General features: G+C 41.1%; 1 long non-coding RNA gene across 3 annotated transcripts in view; it reads right to left on the bottom strand.

Moving 5' to 3' along the window:
- Positions 1–19653, bottom strand: part of LOC124849712 — a 161046-nt gene extending 141393 nt beyond the window's left edge. For 2 of the 3 annotated variants that reach the window (XR_007030160.1, XR_007030159.1), the window contains exon 1: positions 19559–19632. This is a non-coding gene — a long non-coding RNA (uncharacterized LOC124849712). Of the gene's footprint in view, positions 1–19558 lie in introns of all 3 variants that reach the window. The other variant, XR_007030161.1, reaches the window with a different exon arrangement.
- Positions 19654–22211: the final 2558 nt, after the last annotated feature.

Raw genomic sequence — 22211 nt, forward strand, 5'->3', positions numbered from 1 at the left:
AAAAACTCATGAGCTGTATTAAATGGCTTCGGAATGAATGCAATGAAATTTTTTTTTTTTTTTTTCGAGAACATTTGACATGTCTCTCCCCGTGTATAGTCTGATCCATGATGTAATTTTGTGAAACATCCATTCCCCTAAAAACAGATTTTTTTTCTGTTTTTCAAGGAGAATTCTTGACTGTATTGATCACAAAGCTCTTTTGACGACATGGCTGAAAGATCCAGAGGAGACTGACACTGTGAAGAGTTGGCCCAATGTTTGATCTCGACCACTCGGTGGTAACTATTGCAGAAATCCCGTATGCATGTTCTCTCCAACGAAACCTTGCAATCCCCACGTCCGATCAATATCAACTGTGATTACTGAGATTAAGTCGCTGGCATTTTGTTGTCATTTCAACTGACAGGGTCTCTTTTCTTTTTTAAAGGGACTGAGCAGGAACGAGGATTAAAAAGTAGCGCTTGGTGGGTCAACAGGGTAATATTTCTCTGAGGTGGCGAATTAGCATGGGTAGCATTTGCCTAATTGGTGCGTTTCCACTTCAAATCTATACAAGCCTTTTGTTTAAATACTGCTATCTTCTATCTGAACTTTTCTATCCTTCAGATTCTGAGTATAGACCGTATATGGAGTGGTAACGACATGGAGTGTTAAAGGCACCCTGTGGATTATATCGATCCCCGAGGCCTTGCAAACACACTGAATTGCATTTCCGTTCTCAGTCAAAACATATGCTTTCACAGCTTTTTCCTCTCATCAATTATCTTTTTTCTCTGGATGTTGCTGTCAGTAACACGGCACCAGTGGAAGAGTTTTAAACTCTCTTCATGTGTTGTGACCTGTGTGTGCTCAACATTTGCATTATAGGCCTCTTGCGATGAAAATGAATGTGCTTTGCTTCACCCCCATGCTCGTACATTGGGTTCGGGCAGTGGCCTCCAACACTAACAACATTTCTTCTTGAAGCTATTATTTTTCCTCTGTCTTTTTCTTAGCAAAGAGTGTTGTGGAAAAACGTGTTGGCAAAACGACAAAGACAAAGCTGATGCCAGTTACCAGTGATTCAGTGACAGCTGAATTCAAAGTTTTTTTGGTAATTACTGTATGTTTTCTGAAAACCAGAGTCTTTACTGCACATGAAATGGCACTGTAAAACTGATGTGACACAGAATGACTAAACAAAACCAACAAAGTGGCGACTCGTCTCTACCACATTCAGCCCAATAAGAAGACTGAGATCACAATTCAGATCATGGGATTGACTCTGTGAGGTCATCACCGGGTCAAGAAAGGGAAGCCAATGCGGGGGCCGAGTTTTCAGTCGGGCCCACCAAATATGGCTACTTCTGGTTTTCAAAAAACCAAGATGGTGCTGACCAAAATGCTAAAACCAGAGGCTTCAAAACTGCAGGTTTACAATGGGTGAAGTCACGGTGGGTTGCAACTTGATTGACGTGTGAACATGTGCATCCTTCTGCAAATGCTAGAAAAGCACGAGATGCAAATTAAACAGGGACATGCTCTCACCAAAACCCTTCTTCTATAGAGCCACTAGCGGTCAAAAACTCTAAATATTGGAAGTCTGAGAGATTTTAGTACTGAACTTGAGTAAATACTGTTGGGATCATCGTGATGTGGCTATTTCACATGGTTCACTAGGTTGGAATAAAACAATCGTCCCATTCACCTGATCCTCACCATTCAAATCCTCACCCGTTGCAGTATATTTAGGTGTCACCTCAAATTGTCGTATTGTGCTTCTACCGAACCTTACAAACCTCTTTTGAGAAGTTGGATTTTTTTTTTTTATTCCTGCCCACTTTTACCCTAACCCTGCTTGTCCCAGGATCATCTGCTCAGTTTGTCACGCTCAGCCAGCTCCCTCAGCCACACTGTTCCCCCATACTTCCTCATACACAAACACTCTGGTCCGTTCTCCTGGATTCTCCTCTCTGGACACTTCCCCTATACATTGCTCTTTCACTATTCCCCAGCATTTATTATAGGTTTTGGCAGTTTGAGTCTGTTATTGTTAGTCACACATTTCACTTTTACCTTTTGTACCTACACTGTGTATCTTTGTGAATAAATCTTTATTGTGTCTATTCTACCTCATATCGAGTTCTCTGCCTACAGTGAAACACTTGACAAATGTACTCACTTTCAAGACTCAATGCTGTTCATGATTTCCCCGTCAAAGTCGGTGTTTTTCACACTGAAAGTTTTATCTCACGGGGCACAAATATCACGTTTACCGCATCGATGTCTTCATACCTCCGCGGGGTCGATGGATGAATAGATTAGCCGACAGATTGCACACGATTTGATTTCAGAAATTGGCTCAAGCAGATTGGACATTATTGAATGCATGACTAAGTACCCTGATCTATGGCTCTGCATGGCAGAGGAAATTTTGGGAATATATAGTAATGTAAGTCTTAGTCTGGAAATGTGCACCGCGGTTTTTCCTCTACAATATAACTTTCTGAAACAATGCAGAACAGATGCACTCTACATATACATTCAAACACATCCATCCCTCTTACAGATGGACAGAAAGCAGGACTGATGCACACTGTTTTGATTTCTGGAGTTTCACTTATCATCATATTGTGGAGTTATGGCCAAATCACACGGACAGCCTGGAGGGTGATCCTGTATAATCCAAGCAGTCAATACAGAGGATCAGGGCTTCTGTTTAGACCCCTTTTTCTCCCCCCGCCCCTCCCATCTGGCCTTTTGACGGCGCTTGATTGATCAGCCCGGTCTTGCCATTTGCCAAAATGGATGAGGAGCGAAAAGAGCTGCAGTCAGGGGTATCAGATGCCTTTGAGAAGCTGACCTTCAAGGCTGTGAGGTTGCCAGGTGCCAGACAGGCTTAGACTCCGGAGGAATGCCACAGCATTTCGCCCTGAGTGAATGCACACCTACCTCCCGCTTGATGGAAATTAGTCTGTTTGCCAGTGTCCATGTGGAGTAGACAAAATGTTTTCAGGATTCATGCGCAACAAAAATAGCTTTTCAAATGTTTGCCAAGAAGTCTGAGATATTTTCAATGTTTCATTATTTTTCAATCCATGAAATGAAAGGTATTCAGATTCTCGTTGTTTTTTGAGAGTCATAATTTAATGTCCTGGCTTATGACTGACTATTCATCTATCAAACCGGCCGGTATTTCATCCGTATACCATCTCCAAAAACATTTTCCCCTTCAGTGCACATATTTGCCCGAAACAAACAATACTCTACTGCCCCGACTGTGAAGCCATCAATGGCACGAAACAGATTTTCTGTCTACCCTGATATTTTATTCAAACACCCTCTTGTCTTTCATGGCGAGACTTTAGGGCAAACATGGAGAATAATTGGTCCTCCAGGGACGGGTGACGGTAGCGCCTGGCAGTAAGTGACTCCCCTTTTCTCACAGGTCCGAGGTGTATCAGAGCCTGGGATATCTCCCACAATGCAGCTGCCGTGTTAAGCTCGCAGCTGTGTGATGTAACTGCCTCTTTTTTTTTCTGTAAGCAGCTGTGGAGAAAAAGAATCAATCTCAGTCCTTTACTCCTTTCCCCCTCCGTATATGTTAGGATCTCAGTTGCTGCAACACCAAAATACAAGGATTGCTTTTAGCAATGAAAAGGGCTCTATAAATGCATTTTTTTTATTATTATTACTATTATTAAGGACACACAAGTTAAAGGACCAGTGTGTAGGATTTTGTTTCATCCAGCAGCTGATTACTCACCTCTTCCTTTCCAAGTGTGTAGGAACACCTACAGTGGCCTTCAAGGCCTGAAAGGCCCTTGCTAGAGTCAGTGTTTGGTTTGTCCATTCTGGGCTACTGTATAACTATGGAGGAGCAACATGGACAGAGGATACGCTCACTAGATATGTTGGGCCAGGCTAAAAAAAAAAAACAGTACTTTTTGGTTTCAAGTGACAAAGGAAAGCAGAATTATGAACATTCATTGGTAAATTACTTGTATTGAATGGATCTTGTTAAGAATTAATGTTTCCCGTTTGTGGTCCCGCAGCAGCCGCGGTCACTGTGTCACTGTACCCAACGCAAGGTGAACGTCGTCACATGATGCAATGCATATTTTTGTCCATTCAAGTTGTGTTCACCTCTGAAGCTCAAGCAGATGGTGAAAGGGACTTTTAAGGCCCCCTGAAAGAACGTCCCAGATGGATTATCCTAAAGCAGGTTCAAGGGACTTTAAAAATCTTTTCATGACAAGCGACCAATGAGGTCTCAGAGCTCGATGGCGTGAAGGCATGACGACGTGATTAAGACAAGGATGTGACAGAGGGGACGAGACATTAAACTCCCATTTCAAAGAGCCAACCTGTGTCTGTGTTGTTGTGAAGAGACCATTGACTACGTGTAAAAAAAGGAAGGTAAAACAATGCCAATGCCAAAGTGCTTAAAACCAGTATTCTCTGGTCTGGAATTGCCAGCAGAGGGCAACAAAAAGAAGTCAGTTTCTATAGAAGTCTATTCTCACGTCAGTAAACATTTTCCTCAGGAATTTATGGTTCAATCTCTAGTTTTCAAGTCTTCTTCAATACAGCAAGATGTTCATTATGGTGTCATTTAGACTAAAATAGAGGATAAAGTAAGTTTTGCATTGAAGCGTGGAAACAGTGATTGAAAGCTAGTACCGTACTGGCTAGTACCAGGTGCTGCAGGTGTAGGTGGATGTTCAGTGCATGGTTCAATTCCCAATAGGTTTTAAAAAGATTTTTATATTTAAATATATCAAAAATAAGATATTGTGTTTGTTATGTCTGTGTAACGACTTCAAAGTTGTAGTTTTTTCCGTACTCTCTTAAAAAATTTCTTTCAACATTCATCCGTTTAGTGGAGAGTGTTTGCTCAATTCTCCAGTAACTGAATCTCAGATTGGCCACGTTTTTTTTATCATTTTATCAAGGATCTCCTTCTATTCATTGAGGGGGGAAATAGACCTTAATTGATTCCTCTCGAATTAAACACAAAGACGGCGGTTGTTCTGTAATTGAACCATTAATTAAATCACGGTCCAGTAATAAGAGCTGCTCCAATACAGAAGATTCAGTCAACAACAGGGTGCACTTGTGTGGGTTTTTTTTTATCAAAGCAGCACTGTACATGTTTGTGCTGCCCAGGAAGACAAGCTGGCAAGCCTCTGAATGTTTCACAACAGCACTGTAATTTCAATGAATTATCTCTGCGAGAGTAAAACAATAATTAAACTGGCAGTGATGCCTCTGGGCAGGCAGAGCTCGCAGTAGCTTTTGTTGTTGTTCCCTTTTTTTTCAGTTCGTATTGACAACGAAACCTGTTGGGTATTAAATTTCCCAAGTGTCACGCGCCCCTGTTGCCCAGGGAATGCCGAAGCCAACGGCCAGGCTTAATATACACGTCGTGGGTTATCAGTTGCTGTGATGAAATATCGTGGAAGAATTCTGTTGCGGTCCCGTAACTTAATGTCATCCCAATTCTGCAAGTTTAAATCAACATGCATCCTCCGTCGCATATTTGACAAAGCAGTTGCACAAACTGTTCTGTTTATTCTCCCACAGAAAAATGTCAAAGCCAAGGAGCCCAAGAGCTGCAGCTGGCCTTTTCCCTTCCATGACGGTTTTTATTTTTATTTTTTATTTTTTAAAGCATGCGATCAGAAGGAAGGGGCAGAAGGGGTTGCAATCTTTGGAGCATGCTGTGGTGGATGTTTCTACCTCGCTCATCCTTCAGGATTAGTGTTTAAACCATGACCCAGTGGCTGAGGGATGATGAGAAAACTATTCCAATCGCTTCCTCCTCTGAAGGCTCAGCAATCCTCGGACACAGAAAATGGTGTCCGTCAGCAATGCCCCCCCCCCCCCCCCCTCCAAACTTCATCCTCCAGCCCAACACTCTCAAATTAAAGTTTCATTTTTTACATTGGTCTGTTGCCCACATCCAACGATAATCTTTATTTGAAGATGAAGGGAAAATATCACTGATGTGGAGCACTGTTATTCATGTAATGTGAGTGAGAATAATGAAGATTTGAATCTACTTTACGCAGACGATCTCCGGCTTGGGCTCCAGTTCAAGGTTTCCCACTTGGATATATACACATATATATATATGCAATTAGCATAACAAGCTCGATCCTTGTTATGGGAAGAATCTCTGCTTTCAGTGGCAGCTAAATGCGTTACATCTCATTCCAGACTCTGTTTCCCCCTCATTCTTTTCATGTACATATCACAGCTTATGTCTGTTCGTCTGGAGTTCGTCTCATTTAATGTGTTATTATATCAACCAGATCAGTTTCAGGTATGAGATTTCCTCTGTCGTTTCGTACCGTATGGTTTTGATGTGTGTGTTCATTAAAATCGCACTACTGGCTTAAACTTTACATCAAATCACAGGTCTGGCCTTTTTTTGGCCCACAGTGACGATGTTCATTCCTAGTGCAGTCTGATTCTAGTGATGTTTATCATACATAATACTGTCTGCCAAATAGTTATGTGTAATAAACTTGAATGTTCAAATAGTATAGGCATCAGTACAATAGCAAATAGCTAAAAAAAATCAACCAGTATCATGCTGTAAGGAAGACATAGTTTTTATAAGCTGGTCCATAATTTATTTGATCAAAAGCCTATAACTGACCTGTGAAGCATTGTAGGCAATTATTCTCCACTCAAAAAAGTGTTTTTCTTCTGTTCCTATCCTCTAAAATGTCTGAAATTGTTGTGCTCTTCTCTGCAATTTGAAATTCAAACAAATTCTTGGCACGTCACGAATACGGAATACCAATCGCTGTTGAATATGCAAATGTGGGCAAAGAAACTTACAGTGGACGCAGAGGCAGCGTGTTTCGGCAGACAGTTAGCGTTAGCAGTTTGTGAAAGTTTTATGGCTGAATCTTGCCGATGTTGCCGCCAGCCGCCTTGTTGCGAACATTCTACCGCCAGTCAACCGAGCACGAGCAGCTTTGGTGGTCGGGGCCCTTGTTATTTGCAATCATGAATATTCATAGTCTCAGAATTCCTCAATGGGGGAGAGAGAGTGGATGGTTTCCAACCCCATTTGAGAGGGGGATTTTTAAAACTTTTGGGGGGGGTAAACAATTTTTAACAAAATATTAGGCATAGCAGATTATTTTTGATATTAGGGCTGGGCGATATGGCTGAAAACTGTATCACGATATAAGTGTTTCATATCGGTCAATATCGGTAAATTATTGATAATTTTTATGACCTAAGAAACACAAACACGAGCCAATGAGATGGCGCAGCCAAACGTGATACAGTTAAATGATTGGCTATTAGGCGTGTCACTCCATACGCTGCTAGGTACCAGAAGACGAGTGCTGGCGTAGCTAGTGGCCGGCGTAGTTAGACTCTTTGCTCCGGTTTCTTCCAACGAGGAAAAAAAAATGATTGAAATGTTCTATCGAACGCATTTTCTATTGATATTGATTACGTGTCTATCGTGATACAGATCGTTATCGTTTTATCGCCCAGCCCTATTTGATATACTTTAAAACATGACTATAAGGCCTTTACTTTATAAACGCTTTTTATAAACGGTCCCTTTTTAGAAAATTGCATCCTTTTTATATGATTAAAATGAGCCGGATTTTACTTTTGTGCCATATGATGGCCTTGTAGTGCAACTCCGATGTTGCATATTAGACGTATGAGCATCATTTCTAAACTCAAATGTACTTTGAAGGAAGCAAGGAAGGTAAAAGTTTGTGCTGTTGCTTTAATACAAATTAAATGGCCCGTTGCATGAGACACAACATGTTTACTTCATTAACCTTCGGCACAATCTTTCCAACTTTTAATTGCATTTGATTTGTTTGAATCGTGCCGTACAAATAAAGTTTGATTACCAACTTCAACTAAAGTGTGTTGGACTCCTAAACCTGATTAGCATGTGGTACGGATTTCCACTGGCACCAACCCCCGCCAATGAAAATTGCTGCTTGTGAATATAATCCAGGCAGCAATTGCATTTCCTCATCAAAGATCATTCAGTTGACTTTTTCTTTTTTCTTTTTTTAAATCCAGAGACTTTGAAGCTGATAGTGAGTCACTCCGAATGAATGTGTGTGGCAGTGGCATGTAGCAGCTCCCTGACATGTAATGCACACGTTTCGGGACGTCAGGTTTCGCTGTAGGCAAATAATAAGTTTCCCAACGTGATGAAAAGTCTTTGCCTGTTGCCTGTTGCCTTCAGGAAAATCCATAATGAGGTTGGCTAAATAATGTATAAAGTTCCCTCTTTTATCTTCATAACAAATTATTTTTAACAGATCTGTGTTACGTCACGCAGCATTTTGGTTTGTTTGGTACTTGTAATTAAATAAATATTGGGCAAATTAGTTTTTTCTAAGTTCCCTTTTTATGTAAGTTATTATGACCCTGAGAACTTTTTCATCAGAGACTATTTGTTTTGGTGAAAGCGGGAGACCTTGGAAGAGCAATTGAATTCAACAAGAGGTGCGCCGGGGATAATAAAGACATCCTCGGCACTTCCAGTGCTCGCTGTAGTGCTTACAAACATCACTCACAGCGATGTTTATCTGCCATTTCTCGAGATGAGTATATATAAATGCTCTACGCTCCGAGACTCGGTTTCACTGGATTGCTTTGTGAGGGGGCACTTGAGTATCTCTGCGTTTACAGTTGCTTAACCTTCAAGCATATTATTTTAGTTGTAAAATTTCCTTTAGATCCAGTTGGACTGGAGAAGAGCACTGCAAAAGCAAATAAGACCCCTTTCGAACATGTGCCTTTAGCATTAAGACCGATCCCTCCCCCGGCTGGAACCTCATCACCCAAAGGAAATCATTTTATTAATGTTGCACTGCATGAACTGATCAGATGTGCGGAAAAGCCTTGTCGCTTGCTTGCCATACATTCATGTCGTGCATCAATGACGGCAGCGCGCCTCTGAATGGCAAAGCCTGATTAGCAAATACTGAAAGGGACGTTTCATGTTCCGAGTGTGGGTGAGGTCGGTATGAACTGAATGCACTCTTACTTTGCATGGCCTTGCCTACTCATAATGAAACGCACGTCCGATTGACCATTTTCATGACCATAACAGGTATGTGGAGGCTTCCTGTTTCGGACCAACTGATCCCATTCATCGGGCAGAGTTATTGAGAATCCAACGATTTCTCTTGTTTTGTGCTCGTCCCTTCACAAAAAAACGTTGAATCTGGACCCTGCACTTTGCTGCTCTCCGCTTGCCCTTTGTATAACCTTAGCTGGGGAGCCTGTTCAGCCCAGCTGGTGATGGTTCGGAGGAACGCACAGCTGTGCAGGAGTCGGGCCTAGGAGGCACTTGTTCAGGGGACCTGAATACGATTAGTCCTTCACCCTGCGCTTCCTGCTTGAAGGCTACTATCAAGGGTAGCCTGAAATGGGCTGCCAAGGCGAAGGCGCTTCCTGTCTTAGCTGCTGCCTCTTTTCCATGGGTCGAGGATGGGAGTACAGGGAAACTACTGTGCTTATTCTAAAAAAAGGGAGAACACTTCGAAGGACCACTGATCCCCTCCGCCCCAATTCCCACCACTTGTTTACTATCTTGACAACTAAAAGGAGTTTAGTCCCTGGGAGCCGTGTTCTGTTATAAAATGGTTTCTCCTTTTTTTTTGTAACTCAATAATGAACATGCCATATACTGGAAAGATTGCATTTTTCATCACCTTCCTTTCCTCCGGAGTTTAAGTTTATGCATTTGAAATTTACGTCTCCAGTGGGACACTGATTACTATGTACAAAGCTCCACACAATCAAGCGATCAATTTGCATAAACGAAGGATGACGCGTTCCCAAAAGTCTGGACGCAATTGAACAATGTGCCTCGTGGTGGAGGTGCGCTCGTCTAGAATCCAGCGTCTGACTCGACGAGTTTTGTTATCTGCTGAGCTCTTTGCCAACAGAAACACTGCTCATTAAACATTCACATTGTTTCTCCCCCTCCCCTTTTTTTTAATGACCTACATCACATAGACAGTTTTTAAATCAAGAATGAATAATTGACATCACTTTCAAAAAAAAAAGAGGAAAAGCACAAAACGCCACGGAAGTGATTCTTCTGGAGAACAAAAAAATAAAGTCTCATAGCTGCTCCTTTGAAACAGGAAATGCTGTCACCTCAGGCGTATTTCAAAGAAACTTTAATTGAATGCTATCAAAAGTGCTGTCAATACTGCTCACTGTATATTCTGCAAAGTGGAAAAAATTGCTGTCAGTGTCCAAGAGCCCAGGAAAAAAAGAAAGGAAAGAATATTCCTCTCATCTCATGCAATCTGAGGAGCATACAGTGGGTGGGGGGAGGGACGGTGAGCAGAGGGAGGGGGAGGAGGGGAAGAGGCAGAGATTCTCTTCTAATGACTATCTGGTGGGTGGTTCTCCTGGAGTCGTGACTTGTTTGTTCTTCTATTATTCCCCGAGTCCTCTATTCCTCCGTCCCTCGGCGAGCGAAGGCCCCGGCTCAGGGAGGAAGATGTTGCAGCAGAGTTAGGTTTTGTCATGGCCCCCTGTCAGAGGCAGCTAATTGGATCCAGTCGGATTGACCCCACATCCTCTCCACCCTATCTCAGCTGTGACCTAATCCCTCTGAGCGGTCGCCCTCTTTGACATGAATAAAATGCTATGCTTCCATATTACACTAAAAATGACTCACTGGATACCGGGTTTCAAATCAGCGTCTGTGACGTTGAGGATGTCCGTGTACTTAAGTGTCCACACAAAAAACGTGGCGGGTGAAGAATCAAGGGAACCCGAGCCTCGTCCCATATTTATATATTCACTATAAAGCCAAATTATTAAAACGCTTCCCTTTGGAGGGTTCCACCAGCTGCCAACTTTCCATAGGAGCGGAGCACTTTTATTCCTCCCCCCCTCCATCTTTGATATACAGTCGGCTTACTATTTTTTTCCTCGCATTTCCTCCATTGTGTTACTTTAAACTTAAGTCTTTTGAACTCCATGATGATTCTCCCCTAACCCATTTCTCTACCCACTTATCTGCTCCACTAGAAAGGCTGGGTGGATCCAGGTATCTGAGAGAACAAAAAAAAAGGGGGAAGAGAATGTGGAGTGAGCATACAGCATCATCTTCTTCTCACCTAATTAGCAGGCGAGAGATAAAAGGCTGTCATTCATAATTGAAGCTGGCGGAGGAACCCCGTCATCCCTGAATTTGCAAGTGGGAAAGTGGAAGCCGCGTGATTCCTGCCCTGCTTTCATCTCCACGAAGCATGCGGAAGGAAACCTAAAGGGCCAGACATGTCAGTTTTTCAGGTAAGGAGAAATTAAGTTATTGTGTGCTTAAAATAAATCTCCACAATATTCCAAAACGCACACACACTGCCTCCCCATTTCTTGTTCGAACGCAGCTGTTTTATTTTGTTGTTTTTTGCATCATTGTTTTGCTGCCGAGGGCCAGTAAACATGAAGTGTCTCCGATGATTTGGATTGGTGCAGAGCAGGTGAACTCGCTCTGTGGAGTTCCGCCGTGTGTCAACACTTTGCAGAGAGATGATCAATATGCTGCCGGAGCGCGGTTGGTTTTTCTCCCCTCCCCGCTTTCCCACAACGCAGCTTTGCAACACTTTCTGTCTGAGTCACGAAGACACTTCTGAGATCCTCTCTCCACGGCAAAATTAGCTTACTGCAGTGTGCTCCAAAATGGTGCATAATAATAAAGTTAATGTGACAAACCCTCCACTGCCACTCTGCTCCTCTGCACCTGATCCTGCCTTCTAATGATCATCTGATACTCGATTCATTTTGTGCAGATATTGATAATTGTTCCCCACACATTTGTATTTGTATGTGCACCTTTTGTATATGCAGATATGATGATAGATCATTGATAGCATCCACCCACAAATCATTCAATGTTTCTGGGGTCTAATTAACAAGTGACATTTTCCCTCTTTCTGAGAACAAATCAGTATTTTTTTTATACTTTTTAAATCCAAGAAGATATATTACTTTGCTAAATACGAAGTCGTTACAGTAAAAACATGAAGTTATGGTTAATCCGTTTGTTGACCAACAGGTGCTAAATTGGCTAAATGCTAAACTATAGCTGCAACACATTAATCAGTTAGTAATCGATTAATCGATTCAAGTAGTTTTTATGAAAAAACAAGTAAAAATTCTCTGATTTCAGCTTCTCAAATGGGAATATTTTCTGGATTCTTTCCTCCTCTATGACAGCAAACTAAATATCTTTGGTGTTTAGACAAAACAAAACATCATCTCGAGGTTATGGGAAACACTATTGACATTTTATGGACCAAACAACTATCTATTAATCGAGAAAATAATCGATAATGAAAATAATCGTTAGTGGCAGCCCTATGCTAAAATACAGACGTTGGATCCTTCAGCCGTGAGGATGCGATGATGCACAGTACTCAGAGTGACGTTCACTACTTGCATGCAACAAATGACTGATTGTTGTAAATCACTGTACTGAGGAGGGCATTATAAACTACTGGGTTGCGTTTCCTAGCAACATAAAGTGGGTTGTGTTTGTCCGTTGCCAAGTGCCTGATTTATAGGTTGATTTTGGTGAAGTTCTCACCTGAAACCAGCATATACACCTGGTAGCCCAAACACGTGCCTTAATTCAGTAGTTCTATAATATATATCATTATTTTCATCATAACATATTAATCTTCCTACCTTAAGAAATGATGTAAGATTTAAGTACTTTTAAACTGTATTCTGTTCTTGTCAGATCTGATTTTACAATATCATAATTATAATATGTTACTTCTACTTGTAATTTAGCACAATTTTCTACTACTCTTTTTCCCCACCCTGTAGGTTGGCATAAAACGTCAGTAGAGTAAAATGTTCATGTACAGTAGGAGGAAGACCCATTTTCTGAAACTGCCCAGATCTAGATGTAGATCTTTAAAATATTTCACTACACGCTCTACATTCTCCGCCTCATCCCTAAAGGAATTATCCCAGATCTATTTGCTGCTCTGCATACAGTATCCCTTGCAAGAGGGAAAGTAAATGCAAGAGTTTTATTTTACAGTATTATAGTTTGCCTCTACTGTATAACATTCCAGGGGGGAAAAAAGCAGTGTAGTGCAATATAAATTCAGAATGGCAGAATAAAAAAGCATGCAGGGAAATCACTGTCTTCTGCTGTATCTAGAAGTTGACACACTATGTCAATAGGATTATAGCTTGTCTTGTTTGCATTCATACGCTTTTACCATCCATGTATGTGGGCGGGAAAACTCCAATCTGTATAAAAAAGCTGAATGTTTCACCCGACAACAGACGTTGGCTGTATTACACAAAATCAGACAACCAACCATATCAAGAATTTTAATGAAAGGTGTTGAGACGGAAATATTTCACACCTCGATGACTGAGCTGTTCGCCGGCTGCAGCTTTGAAATCAGCCTCACAAAGACGTCCTCCTTCTTTTGCTTTCTCGCCCTCTGTCATCTCTCTTTAGTGGGTGAAGCGGAAAATATGCAACACTCAATGTAGAACTTAAAGCCCCAGTGTGTATTCCTTTTACTTTTCTGGCGGCATCTGGTGGTAAAGTTGCAGACCACAACCAACCTAGCACCCGGCAGGGGACACTTTATGGTGGTGCACCCGGCGGGGGACACTTTATGGTGGTGCACCACTAATTTCCATTTTTCCGGTTTCCGGCAGTGCTGAAAATTCAAAGCGAATGCGACGTATTCTAAACCATTTTGTGCAAAAAATGTATTCAACACAACGTAGCAAATATGGAGACTCACACTGAGGTCGGGTCCACCTCATGTTACTATATTTAACTCATTCAAAAAACATAGTTACGAACAATATATTGAATTTCTGTGAATACGTTCTTCTAAATATTACACACTGTAGCTTCAAAATTTAAACTTAGCCAACCACAGAGCAACCATGAGCACCAATATGTCTGATTAAATCAGTAATGAATAGCTTTGGCATTATAGGCACAAATTCTTTAAAATTCACTTCATAAGCACTGTAAATCTACCCTTTTTTCAATTTTAATGGCAAAAATGTTACAATGAATAAATAAGATAAATATAAATGTTGGTTTGCTGTCATTATTTCACCAACACAAGGTCCACACAACCAAACTCGATGCTAATGAACCAATAACCGGAGCTATTTCAGAGCTGAAATTGTCACATAACATTAGTTTCTGAGGAACCAGCCGTATCTGCCGGGGAAGAAGAAGAGGCTGAAGAACTTTCATCATGTTCATTTGTGCACAGAGAGAGAGAGAGTGGAAAGTGGAGATGGGTGAAATTTATTTTGCACTGAAAGAAATTAAAAATCCTATGAATGGACCAAAACCAAAAAGTATGAGTACTTTCCAAGACTTTCCATCTTTCGCACTCAGTCTTAAGCCTACTGGTTCTTTGTAAATATGCTAACCTTTTTAAAATGACTTACAAATATAGATACTTAAATATACTTAACAAACATGACTCAAAATTAGGCGAATAGTGTATTTGTTGAACTGTATTTCCAACTACTTTGTGCACCAGTCAGTTTTTAACAAGTTCCTCTTCCTTAACCTTATCCAGATAAGTATAAAATATTTGGGCAATGTAGTTAAAGGTCACAATGTTGTAGACTTATTAGACTACATGAAAAGGTGTAACTCTGTATCCATAGGGGAGAATGCTGATGCACTATAGTTACATGGGATCAGTTCAGGCCTTTGGGATTGCTGTATCTGACTATAGCAGTTTGTTTTGTGGGATCAGATAAGACAGGTAACAGTAGAGAAGGCTCTGCCTTACCAAACATGTCAACATATTGGTTCTATTGTTGCAACAAAAACTTGTGCTTATCAGAGTTTTTTATGTGCAGCAGAACTGATCTAGAATATATCGCAGATTATTTGTGTTCCTCCAGACTGCACAGCTATTATCATAGGTAGACCTCGGACAATAGTCAGTCATACATTTCCAACCACAAGAGCCTGTCGAGGCTCTGCAATCCCAGTTTTGGACGATCTGACAAAATCGTAAACTATTGTTTGTGGTAAACAATATGTCAACAAAATCATACTGTGGCCAATAGCCCTACCCTAGGCCATATATACACAGATGCTTTGGAAAATACAGTCTGCGCATTTCAGACCATGTAGGTCTACAAACCAAATGCACACCCACTAAATTCCCACTGCAGTCCCTGCACTTTTTCTCTTGGCACTTTTTCTAAGCAGTTGCCATAGCTCAAGGTACTTGCTGCCACCACTGTCGAGGACAGGAGGGCAGAAATATAATTCAGTTTACTATTTGTTGGTGTAAATCTGCTGACCTGTAAACAGGCATATTTCACTTAGGCAACATTGACCGAGAAACAAACGCAAAAACAAAGCTAGAATTTATAAGAGCCTATCGACGGTGCCCAGCTCTATGGGCTCGATATATATCAACCAGTTTCTCGCTTTTTCCCCCCGACTGTCCTGTTTGCTCGGGCTTCTAATGAAAAACAAATCTTCTTCTGAGGTTCCCTGGCCTGAGGGAGGGAGATGGAGAGACCAACCAAACATCTGTGCACTGCTGATCAGCGCGTGTGAGAAGTGGGTCATGGCAAAAGATTGCAGCCCGTCAAACTAAATACTTTGTGGATGAAGACGTTTTGTCTGTCGAGTTGGTAAAACTGTCATGGCTTATATCATATCACAGCCTGAGGTCATTCCTCACATGTAGCATACACTTTGAGATGAAAAGAACAAATAATAAGTTATACAACACAAATCAGCCCGACAGCAAATGTATGAGGAAGTAGTGTTAAACTCCCAGTGTGTATTTTCTGTAATTTTCTGGCAGCATCTGGTGGTAAAGTTGCAAATCGCAACCAGCTGAGCAACCGACAGGGGACACTTTATGGTGGAGCACCGCTGATAACATTTCTGGCAGCGCTGAAAATTCAACGTGAACGCAACGTATTCTGGACCGTTTTGTGCAACAACCGTATTTAACACGACGTGGCAAACATGGCGACTCACACTGAGGTCGGGTCCACATAAATACATATACATATATGAAAACATAGTTATGGGCAATATTTTACATTTCTGTGAATAAGTTCTTCTAAATATTACACACTGTAGCTTTAAATGTTAAATAAAAAAAACTATGAACCACATAAATCAAACTTTTGATTGATGCCTCACGTCGGGCTGCTGCTGATAATTTATTCCGTTTGTTAGTTGCTGGTCATGTACTTGCACTAAAAATATATTTATTTCCCTGATATGTCTTACTTTATTCTCATTCTCACAATAGAATGACACTATTCTGTTTGTTTTTTTCTCTTCAGTGTGGTCCTAATATACTGTCCTCCCATCACTCATGTCTCCAGAGTTTCTTGCTTCTTACTCCTTGTCCAGGCCGATGCACTCCCACCTAAGTGGTCAACCTGAGTCTGTTTGTTTCTGATTGCACTTGAATGGTCCCCGTGGCCCCGCTGCGGTGTAATGGCCGCCTCCCTGTGGGACAAACGGCCTCTCAGGAAAGGGGGGGGGGGTTGGACAGACAATTACTAATCGATGTGTACAGGTCCCTGATGACCCCCCAGAGGAGTGGCTGCGTCACATTTCACCCCCAAGGCTGGTTCTGGAGGAATTGGTTCTTCCTGAGAGGTTGAGTGGATGGTTGCCTTTTAATGGATTGGTTGCGACTGACCGCAAAGTATGGCCCTGGCGTGAGGGAGCATACGGAGAAGTTTTTTTTTTTTGGCTTACTTGCCTTAGTCTATCGTTCCACTCGTCTTTTCACATACTCTATTTTCATTTTCCACCTCTTTATTTCATGGTACAATTGTCGCACAGATAGATGTTCTCAATTTTATAAAAACGTTACTGATTATTTGTCTGTTTTTTTTTTTGCTCAGGCAAAATTATACTTTGATAAATCATAACTCCTTTTGAGGGCTTCTATTCAGTTCACATCTTTTCATTTTGAAATATCTCTTATTATTGTCAAGAAAACCATGTAATTAATTCTTTAAGTTAATTCTGAAAAAATATCTGTTCTTCTGTCTTTTAGTTGTAGATGTTTCTCTTTTTTCCCTGACAACCTGAACTGAAGAACTCAGGAAGTGCTAATCAACTGCCAAATGTTTTGCAGCGCACAACTTTAACCCTTAAACCCACTTTTTTTTTTTAAAAACAAACGCTTGCACATGCTTTTATGACGATGACGACTGTGACATCACAAAATGTTGCTTTGTGGATTCAAATACTACCCACTACATTTCATCTTCCTTTTTCTTTCTTTTTACCATACCATGCACCAGCAGGAACATTTTGAATTGGCAAAAACATAGTTTCTAGGATATTATGAGACTTTAAAAAGCAGATACATGCAAGTTGTACAAAAGCTGAACCTTTGTCTTGGGACTGAACGGATTAAAAAGTCAAATTCAAATGTAAAAATAGCAGTAAAAACCCCTTCACCTAAATTAAATTTCAAAGACACTAAAGTATGAACTCTGCGCTACTTTGAAATGTGATATTGCTTGAAAAATAAATATCTATAAAATTCAGTCCCATAATTTGCCACTGCTTTCACTTCAACTCGCAGTGCATGCAGAACAACGTTCGACAACGGAACACATCCCTCTTCAAGATAGCGTGATGTGCAATCTGTCTGCACTTAGTTTCCTGTCAACTCTTTCATATCGCCTATAGCCATTACTCCCTCGAGTCAAAAACACAACACGGTGCACAATCAAATATATTATTGAGGTTATCAACCGCAGCGGGGTTGGGGAAGTGTGTGTGTTCTGTCTACAGCTGATTACATCAGTCCGTCCGTGCCCCGGTGCCTGACAGGACGAGCTCCGCCTCCCGCGATGAAACGACAAGGCGCTGGAACAATGCGATCGGATTCGCTGTCAAGGAGGAGCGCTGCTATCACCATCTAATGACAACTGGCTCCAGTCAAACATGTTGCAGACTGGTGAAAAACAAAAACACTCAGGGTCTTGTCTGCCTGTCTGTCTGTCTGTTCGCCCTCCTGAAGTGTCATCATGGACAAGATGTCTGCTTTTAAGACGCACCGTTTTCTGCACTGAACCTAAAATGGTGAGCAAGGAAATCTCTATAAAATTCACAGTGAGCGAGAGGCCGTCATTTGTCCTGCCTCTCCATCCACCCCGCGCCTGAAAGTTCTGTTAAATGTTCCTGCTGTAATGAACTCTTTTGACACGAACGGCAAAACTCTGGAAATTGTCCAGACCAGATTTGTTTTCGGGTATTTTCCAGAGTTCATGTCTGAAAGAAGCTATTGTCATTACAACAAAGTTGGCTAAACCCTCGGGGGGATAGCGAGGGACGAGGAGAAGCTCATTAAAAACCTTTTTAACTAATGAATACACTCTGAAATATTCTCAGAATTAATGACTGTAATAAGTGGGTCTTTAGTGTACATGTGAGTCATTCAAGAGTTTAACTCGGTTTGAAAAAAAAAAGGGCCAGGCACTTTGTCTTGACACATACATCACAGCCTGTGCCACAACAAATCAAATCACAAAACAGTTGGTCCGCTTGTCAAATCCAAAGTGGTTGTTGCACCTGAGCAGGGTATCAACAACGTCTCTTGCTCACACAGATCTGAGAATAATCTAACAAGTTATCCGATCAACTCTCACTGGGTTTCACCGACAACCATGTTCTTCTATACTGAGAACCAGAAATTAAACTTACAACACTTAAAGTGCAGAAACTAACTGTGCAATATTTATATTTGATATTTTTCAATATCCCATGTGCAACTATTGCTACTGGTCTGTATATAGTATTTATATACCTTTGTTGTTTTTTTATTTAATGTAATTTTTTGTTTGTTAAATTTTGTGCATACTAACCTTTTTTTGTAAATTTCTTATATATTATTCTGTTCACTTTGCTGCTGTAATGCCCGAATTAAGGTATATCTCATCTTATCTTAACTGAACAATAATAAACAGTTGAAACCCTTACCAAGTCGTGCCAAATACAATAAACACACATTGCATAATGCGCTCTTATTCAAGGACCACAGGTGGGTAATGGATAACTTGACAATACTGTAACTGTATGGACTTGTCATTTCCTTTTTTATCATATTATTCTCAATTTCACAGGCATATGAACCAAAAGCATAGTCATGGTAATCAACTTTTTCCAGCACACACACACACACACATGCGCACGCACGGACACACACAAATAAAACAAAATCTGCAAACCCAATAATTATGACATGGACTCTTATTTTGAAAACGCCATGCCCTGAAAACAAACTTTAAAAACACACACACTGCATAGAAATAACCAGTTGGCTGTAATATTAGCATGCTAGCAACGATTAGCATAACTCGAATAGCATGACTAGCATGACGATTAGCATCTATCGGCGTCCGACATTTGAATCACGGAGGCACTCGCGTCTCGACCACGGCCCAAATCAACGGAGCCACCGACCGACTCTCTGCTCACACGCACCTGTCAGGTGAGTCACCCGGAGTGTTCTCATTGGTCACTCACCTGTAGCAACAGCACAGAATACGGTCTCGATCACTCGCGCTCCTCCTGTTGCGCATGCTCGGGCTCCCCCGTCGCGCAGCTGCCAATCAACTCTCACTCGCGTAAGCTACTTGATCACCTGATCACCGGAGCACAAGGCACGGAGCGCCCCCTGCTGACCAAACTGTGCTGCGCAAGAATATTCTTCTTCTTCTTCTTCTTCTTCTTCTTTTCATGTTTTTCTTAATATATATATATATATATATATATATATATATATATATATATATATATATATATATATATATATATATATATATATATTTATATAACAAAAATAACAATCACTGCTTCTATATTCTTCTAATAATTCTGGTCTTTTCCAAGGAAATAAATATTGCTATATATATATATAACAAAAATAACAATAACTGCTTCTATATTCTTCTAATAATTCTGGTCTTTTCCAAGGAAATAAATACTGCTCTATATCCCATATCCCCTGAGTTAATTTGTATTCTTTCTTTAATATTGAATTTGATGTGCTCTCTTTCTAGTTTATCTCGTAAAATCATTCTTTCCTGCTGATATTTTGGACAATAATTTGCTCCACTGTTTTTTGATTATGACAGAGCTCACACATACCAGTGTCTTGTTTGCCAATTGTATTAAGCGTCCTATTTAATCCTGTATGCCCAAATCTCATTCTCTCATTACTCCAACCTCCTTTTGGATACTGTAAAACCAATTAGCAATAAGTTACAACAGACATTATTTATTGCGAGACGTCAGCACAAGTTCCAGACTGTTCAAAATCAGGAGGGTTACAATTTACTCATCCCACAAAAAACACCCAGTGCCACACTCACAGACAGGTAAACCAAGTTGCAATGATGCAACTATAGAGAATTTTTCTGGGTAAAAGTGCCATCTATTGCTGTCAGAGTGACGGCCACTGCCAAGTATTTTGGAACTGAAACAAAGCCTGTTTCTACAAAGTGAAACGCAACAAGGTTCACCGTCACTTTTTCTTGAAACTTGTAATAATCCCTTTCAGAGAAAAGTCAGGATTGATGTTTGTCAAAGACCCGGTGTTGCCGAGGCCGAGCTCCTGATTGGTTTTGACGCCGTAAGATGGTGTTTTAAATCAATGGCCCAGAGTAAATAATGCCTTATAATAATTCACCTTTTTTTTTCTCACTCGCTGTATGAAGGAGTGCCTGAAGAAAACCAGGACGGACGTTTCCATTCTATTTGCTTTAGAAACTGCATTTCGACACAGTAGCAGTTTAATTATGATAGCTGTATTCAAGACATGATGTTTCACAGAGCAACTTTTTTTAAGGGTCTACAAATTCATTTATTAAATGGAAACCAGTGCTTTCTGTAGCGGGGGGTGGGAGACTGAAAACAAAGGTGAAATGACATCAGCGTGTATCGAGATGATCCGTGCCATGAAGTCAACATGAATCTAGTGGATAAGCTAAAAACTCATTTGGTACTTTATCGGTTATAAAAATGGAGCTTATGCTTGATATTTATTTTTCCGGGTTGTTGTTTTTTTTATAGATAGGAATTGCAATGTTGTAAAGGTGTCCATTGGATCAGACGCTGGTTGTCGAGCACCATCTGTGCCGCTTATTCTATTTTTGGGGTTAATTTTTAAACACTGACGCTGAGCAAAAGACGACTTAATGAGGCATAAATACCACATTTTATGACTCCGGGCCACTCATGGCAACGGACTTCACTGCGAGTGTGTACTGGTAGGCCACCCGGCTCTTCCTCCTTATATTTCTCTCTTTCCCTCACTAAGAATAAATGGGCCTAATGGCACTCCAGTTCTACATGCCTCTTTCCCAGCAGATGGCAGCTCCATGTGAGACTTAACTAATCATAAACATGTAAATAATGCAAGGGAACTCTGGCTGAGAGGGGTTTGTTGTAGTAAGGGAGACAGAATGGACTTCAGCCAACCTGCGAGCCAAGAACACTGCACAGCTCCTGATTCCACTCCATCGCAAATGATCTCCCACTTAAAGGGGCAGTGAGCGTTTTTGGAGAAAGCTTGTCTCTTTCCGTTCGTTGCTGTTGAGGATTTCACTGCACTGGTCGGGCCGCGAACACGCGCGCTTCAGGTGTGTGAGACGGACGCGCTGACCACTAGTCCAAAACCCAAGTCGCAGCATCGTTCGCTAGCGCGTCTCGTGAAGTGTCGGGCAGTGATGTGCACAGACTGCAAACAGTGTTGTGAGGTGCGGTCCGCACCATTTTTTGTTTTTGTTTTAAATTTACAGAGCCAGAGCCTTTAAATGATTTACATATTGAAAGAGCTCGTTCTCATGTTGGAGTTCATGTTTACCTCATGTTTACTCATGCTGTCATGAATAATTTGCGCATGAACCTTGAGCCAGAGTTTGGCCTATAAGGCCATGATGACCCCAGTGCAAAAAGCGTATGAGCTCTCTACAGATGAGAGAAGTGCTTTAGTTCTTTTATCAGTTTCTTATGTGTGTCTGCCTACCTGATGAGCGAAGTGATTTCCAAGACTGCGGTGGAACAATATGTTCCCCTTGACATAAATCATTATCTTCAGGTGCTTCTTCAAGCTCATTGACCTCTATCTTTTACGTTTCCGCGAGTAATTTGTCCCCCTTCAATTGGAACCCATTGA

This window comes from Scophthalmus maximus, chromosome 19 (genome assembly GCF_022379125.1).
Source record: "Scophthalmus maximus strain ysfricsl-2021 chromosome 19, ASM2237912v1, whole genome shotgun sequence".
In the NCBI taxonomy this organism is placed as follows: Eukaryota; Metazoa; Chordata; class Actinopteri; order Pleuronectiformes; family Scophthalmidae; genus Scophthalmus; species Scophthalmus maximus.